Here is a 6,585-nt window from a genome sequence, read left to right as displayed (position 1 = left end):
TCACTACCTTTATGTTCTAGTTAAGCCGAACTGAGAAAGCCACAAAATTAGCAACTCGGGGAAATAGAATGCTCGAGGGAAAATTCCACTTTCAACAGAGTTAACAAAATAATCTGGTATTACAATGCTCTATTGAAATGCAACATTTTATGCTAACTTTTTTAAATTTTTTTTTCTGGTATCAAAAATAGTGCATTTCTACTGTAAACAAATTTTAGAAAATACGCAGCTAAGACTTAAGAGTATAGGTGATCTCACAGTTAAGAGCCAATCCTTTTTAAAGTATTAGTGAACTAATGACTATCTTTTTTTCTAAACCAGTGCTGTCTAATAGAACTTTCCATGATGACGAAAATGTCTTCCATCTGTGCTGTCAAACATGAGAACCACTAGCCATGGGTGGCTATAAAGTATCTGAAATGTAGCTAGAACGAATAAGGAACTAAAGTTTTAATTACGTTTGATGTTAATTAATTAAAATTCATAGTTTTTTTAATTTTCCCAGCTTTAGTGAGGTATAATTGACAAATCAAAATAGTATGTATATAAAGTAAATAACATGATAATTTGATTTTTGTATATATTGTGAAATGATTATTATAATCAAGTTGAACAAATCCATCACCTCACATAGTTACCGCGCGTGTGTGTGTGTATGTGTGTGCGTGAGAGAGAGAGAGAGAGAGAGAGAGAAACACTCTGGCTTTGTCACCCAACCTGGAGTGCGGTGGTTCAATTTCAACTTTTGCCTCCCAGATTCAAGTAATTTTCCTGCCTCTGCCTACTGAGTAGCTGAGAATACAAGTGTGTGCCACCACACCTGGATAATTTTTGTATTTTTAGTAGAGACAGGCTTCACCATGCTGGCCAGGTTGGTCTCAAACTCCTGACCTCAAGTGAACCACCCTCCTCGGCCTCCCAAAGTGCTGGGGTTACAGACATGAGCCACCGTGCCTAGCTACTCTCAGCAAATTTCAAGTAAGCAGTACCGTATAATTAACTATGGTCACCATATTGTACATTAGATCCCCAAACCATCCTTACATTATAACTGAAAGTTTGGACCCTTCCATCAGCATCTCCCCATTTTCCTCACCAGCCACTGCTCTACTCTCTGCTTTTATGAGTTCAACTTGCATAGATTTTGCGTATGAGTGAAATCATGTGGTATTTGTCTTTCTGGGTCTCCCTTCCTTCACTGAGCATGATGTCCTTCAGTTCATTCATACTGCTTCAAATGTCAGCATTTCCTTCTTTTCCATGACTGAATAATATTATACTCTCTATATAAACATGTTTTTATCCATTCATCTGTCAACAAATATAATTTAAATGTAAATTGTCACATGTAAGTAATGCCTGCCATATTGGCATTAACCAAAACAGCTCTCAATGGATATATTTACGATATTGGGAACTTAACATTGCATTGGGAGCATTTCCCCCATGTTATAAAACATCCTGGGAAAACATAATTTAAACGGCTCTTTATTTTATTAAATGAAGGTATTATGATTAATTTGAATATCACTGATTATGAGGCAATTAGATTTTTTCATTTTAACTCTTGTAAATAAAACTATAGTAAACCCTTTGTAAAGAAATATTTATCTAGCATTATGACTGTTTCTTTAGGATAGATCGAGAGAGAGAAATTATTAGGTAAAAGGATAAAAACCTCTTTAAGGCTCTAAACACATGCTGTTATGTTGGTTTCCTGAGACGTTGAATCCATTATACTCCCACCGGCAAGTATCCAGTGAACTTGCCTCTCTGTGCCCTTGTCAATATCAAGCATTACCCAATTCTAAAACAAAACAAAACAAAACAAAACAAAAAAACCTTTGTGTAATTGACAAGCAGAAATGAGATCAAGTGGTTTGAGTATTTTTGTCCTTGGTTGGTGGTCGTGGTGGTCATGGAGATGGGCCTTCCAGAGGGAAGACATGCCGCCCCTGCTGCAGTTGTGTGATGAGCAGACAGTACCTGCTACCTGCTTCAGGATCGGCCTCAGGTGCAGGTTGTTCCCTTTTGGGGTGGCCCACACCCAGTGACGTGTGAGGTAGAGGCATGCGGACCTGGCATGTGGGCCCGTCTTTGGCCACTCCAATGGGCAGTGCTCACTCGGGAACTCATGGCTGGGTTGCCCGAGGAACTGCTGGGTCTGCATCACAAATGGACATCTCCGTCTGCCCATCCTGCTCCCCCCCATCCCATTCCTTTCATAGGTGTGGATCCCTGAGGAATATCTAGCACCCCAAGCCCATCTCAGTATCTGTTGCTGGAGACCCAAATTGCAACAGAAGTGATGGACTTTCAAAATTTATTTGCCTTTTTCTGTCATGTTTGTGTTGAGAAGGATTCTGAGGCCACTTTTCAGGCAAGCAGGCAAGAATGCAGAGATCAAATAATACATTTCAATCAAAAGATGTGTTATGTCTGAAGCAACAGAAAATGTAATAAATGGCCGGGCACAGTGCTGGCTATAATCCCAGCACTTTGGGAGCCAAGGCAAGAGAATCACTTGAGCCCCAGAGTTCAAGACCAGCCTGGCCAACATAGTGAAACTTTCTCTCTGTAAAAAATACAAATAATAAAAATGGCTGGGCATGGTGGCACATGCCTGTAGTCCCAGCTACTTGAGAGGCTGAGGTGGGAGGATCACTTAAGCTCAGGAGGTTGAGACTGCAGTGAGCTATAATCGTGCCACTGCACTCCAGCCTGGGTGACAGAGTGAGATCCTGTTTCAAAAAAAAAGAAAAGCAATAAAGATAGAGATAGAAGTGTTTGACTTAAAACTTTCTGCATATGAAAAACACCCTAGGCCGGGTGCGGTGGCTCACGCCTGTAATCCCAGCACTTTGGGAGGCCGAGGTGGGTGGATCACTTGATGTCAGAGTTCGAGACTAGCCTGGCCAACATGGTGAAACCCCATCTCCAGTAAAAATACAAAAATTAGCCCAGCATGGTGGCACACACCTGTAATTCCAGCTACTGGGGAGTCTGTGGCAGGAGAATTGCTTGAAGCCAGGAGGCAGAGGCTGCAGTGAGCCGAGACTGTGCCACTACACTCCAGCCTGGGTGACAGAATAAGACTCAGTCTCAAAAAAAAACAAAAAATGAAAAACAAAAAATCCCTGGATAAAAAATTTTTAAGGCACAAATTGAAATGACAATATACAAAAGTTTAATATTTACCTCTAAAGAGATCTTATATGTCAAACTAACCCAAATAGAGAAAACACTGTGCTATCCTGTCTTATGTGCTGTTTTTTTTTCTTAAGACAGAGTCTCACTCTGTTGCCCAGGCTGAGTGCAGTGGTGTGAACACGACTCACTGCAGCTTCAACCTCCTGGGCTCAAGTGAGCCTCACACTTCAGACTCCCAAGTAGTTGGGACTAGAGATGTGTCCATCACACCTGGCTAATTTTTTACTTTTTGTAGAGATGGGATCTTGCTATGTTACCCAGGCTGGACTCAAACTCCTGGCCTCAAGTGATCCTCCTACCTTGGCCTCCCAAAGTGCTGGGATTGCAAGTCTGAGCCACCACATTTGACTTGCACGTATTTCTTTCGGACATAAAAAACATTCTTGCATGGCATCTTCTCTAAGCACATCTCTAAAAACCCTTCAGGATTGGGCTCTTCCTCTGAAACTTCAGGTAGCACAAGATGAAAATAGTCTTAAAACAACAAAAAATGTTCTTTTTGAAGAAGTTTAACAAAAATGAGATTGTGGCTTTGCAGGCAAAATCATAGTTCTTCCAACCCTCTTGATCTAAAAAGACTGAGAAAAGTGAAGTAAAGTTGAGTTGAGGTCCCTCTCCAACAACAAAGTCTCGCCTAACCCTGATGTCTTCTCTCTTACAGCCTTGATCACTGATGACCTCACAGATGCGATTATCTGTGCCAAGAAAATTGTTAAAGAGACACAGGGAATGAACTATTGGTAAGAGTGTTTCCTTGGGAGACTTGGGCTGTCATGGGCAAAACCTAGTGTGTGTATTTATCACAGTTATAGTGGAATTGACAAACTTACCTCCGCAGAGTGGTCCAACCAATGGAATGAGACCGTGTATAAATTCTCCATTGGTGTGCAGATGTGCAGTGAACATGGTAGTACATAGAAGGGGAGAGGAGAGATGGGATTGGGTTAAGATAATTTGCAATTGCTTTTCATATGAACGTATTCCAAACAATGGAGAAAGGTATTTTCTAAAGTGACTTGGAAAGGGTCAGTTGAGTCAGTTCAACAGAGGAAAAAAAAAAAGCTTGAATTTGCTCTAGATTTGGATAAGATTTTGAGGGTTACAGCAACATTTTGCAGGGAAAGAGAATGAGCAGCAGCAAGAGGAAAGTGAGCAGGTCTATGTCATGGTAACTCAGCAGAAAGCACCCCCAGGATTGAGTCTTGGACCTTGCATTCCCTGCTGCTGTGCCCTAGTGAACATTGCCAGCCGGCCACCCATTCAGAGAACCCAAATTTTCAGAGATGTGGGTATGTAATGAAATGACCCATCCTTACAAAAGTTGATTGCTTGTTGCTGAAGCTAACAATGGCTAGGAGAAAACCAGGAGAGAAAAGTCTGAACAAGGCAAAATGACAGCACCCTTAAATCTCAGAAGCAAATGAAACCCAACTCAGGATTCCGCTGGTGATTTTGGTTAATTTCTATAGACTTTGAAACTAACACGATTTGGATTGTCATGCTTCTTTTTGCTGCTCCTGCTTCCCTCTCATCCTCAGGCAAGGCTGGAAGAAACACTGTGAGGGGAGAGACCTGTCGGACTGGAAAAAAGGCTGTGAGGTTTCCTAAACTGGAACTGGACCCAGGATGCTTTGCAGCGATGCCCTAGGATTTGCAGTGAATGTCCAAATGCCTGTGTCATTTTGTCCCGTTTCCTCCCAATATTCCTTCTCAAACTTGGAGAGGGAAAAATAAGCTATACTTTTAAGAAAATAAATATTTCCATTTAAATGTCTTCACCCTGTGTCTGTTTCAATGATATCATAATAGCATGGTGTTAAGACTTGAAAAATCACCTCCACAATGCTCTAGCCCTGGAAGAAACAAACTTCTTCATTGTAGGGAGTCCTGGTTTCTGTGGTCCTGAAACTGCTGCTCATGCAAAAATAAGACTCCCTCACCTTCAGGGCCATCCTCAGAAACAGGACACATGCAGAAGGGTGAGGTTAGGAGCTAGGAGCACCTGAGGAGCCAAATCCCCTTAAGAGTACCCCAGAAGGACCGTCTATGCATGCACACCCACAAGCCTAGACACCATTTATCTACCTACACGCACGCAAGAGACGTGGAGAGATAGGGCAACGGAGATTCACGGTTTGATGACTGCAATTCTCATAAAGGTTCTCAGCTGTATTTTCCGTGTTTTGTATTCTGCATTTTCCAAACTTAGGATTCCTGATACATTTTGCTATTAAAGAAAAACATCACCAGGCACGGTGGCTCACATGTGTAATCCCAGCACTTTGGGAGGCCAAGGTGGGTGGATTACTTGAGGTCAGAAGTTTGTGACCAGCCTGTCCAACATGGAGAAACCCCGTCTCTACTGAAAATACAAAAATTAGTCAGATGTGGTAGTGAGCACCTGTAATGCCAGCTACTGGGGAGGCTGAGGTGGGAGGTGGAGGTTACAGTGAGCCAAGATCATGCAGCTGCAGCTGCACTCCAGCCTGGGTGACAGAGCAAGACCCTGTTAAGAAAGGCAAGGGGAAGGGGACATTTTTTTTTTTCCAGAGAAAAAAATAAGACCCCCACCCAGGCACGGTGGCTCACGCTTGTAATCCCAACAATTTGGGAAGCCAAGGTAGGAGGATTGCTTAAGGCCAGGAGTTCAACGCAAGTCTGGGCAACACAGCAAGACCCTCTCTCTACAGCAAATTTTTTTTTTAGTTGCAGCTTTTATGCCCAGATCCTGCTGGAAATTCTAATGGGTCCAAAGAGATGAAATTGTAGCTTTTACCCCCAACATCCAGAGAGTACCCCATGTTATTCCAACTTCTACTTAAATCAAGCTTGTCAAACCCACAGCCTATGGGCCGCATGTGGCCCAGGATGGCTTTGAATGTGGGCCAACACAAATTTGTAAACTTTATTACAGTATTATGAGATTTTTTTGTGATTTTTCTTTTTAGCTCATCAGTTATCGTTAGTGTATTTTATGTGTGGCCCGAGACAATTCTTCTTTCAATATGGCCCGGGGAAGCCAAAAGATGGGACACCCTTGATTTCAATTAAATCCATCCAGTTCAAAAAGCTATGCTTACAACCCCATGACAAAGTTGTTTTCAACCTTAGACACACAGATTTTATTCGTATGGCCAGGAACTTGGTGACCCTCTGATGGAAGTCTGGTGACATGGCAGTGAGCTGAGCATCTCAGACTCCAAAGGGATATTCCTAGGATGCCTTCTGCTCTGCACAGGGATGGTACCTCCTCCTGTCTCCCATGGCTGGGTGGCTCTGTGGCACCTGCTGAGTTTTCTCTTGCCCATTATCCACATGCCTCTGTTCTACTGGGGCAGAGCTGGTTGGAGCTGTCTTGTTCTAAATTTAGGTGAA

At 42.5% G+C, this 6,585-nt stretch overlaps 1 pseudogene across 1 annotated transcript in view; it reads left to right on the top strand.

Annotated features, from left to right (window-relative positions):
• Positions 1–4,988, top strand: part of LOC105516890 — a 29,859-nt pseudogene extending 24,871 nt beyond the window's left edge. Inside the window, exons 4-5 of the transcript XR_001002571.1 lie at positions 3,872–3,950; positions 4,749–4,988. The product of XR_001002571.1 is annotated as a lysozyme-like protein 1 (transcript). The remainder of the gene's footprint in view (positions 1–3,871; positions 3,951–4,748) is intronic.
• Positions 4,989–6,585: the final 1,597 nt, after the last annotated feature.

This window comes from Colobus angolensis, unplaced genomic scaffold (genome assembly GCF_000951035.1).
Source record: "Colobus angolensis palliatus isolate OR3802 unplaced genomic scaffold, Cang.pa_1.0 Scaffold293, whole genome shotgun sequence".
Lineage (NCBI taxonomy): Eukaryota > Metazoa > Chordata > Mammalia > Primates > Cercopithecidae > Colobus > Colobus angolensis.
The sequence above is the reverse complement of the archived record's forward strand: the minus strand, read 5'-3'. Positions and strand labels throughout refer to the sequence as shown.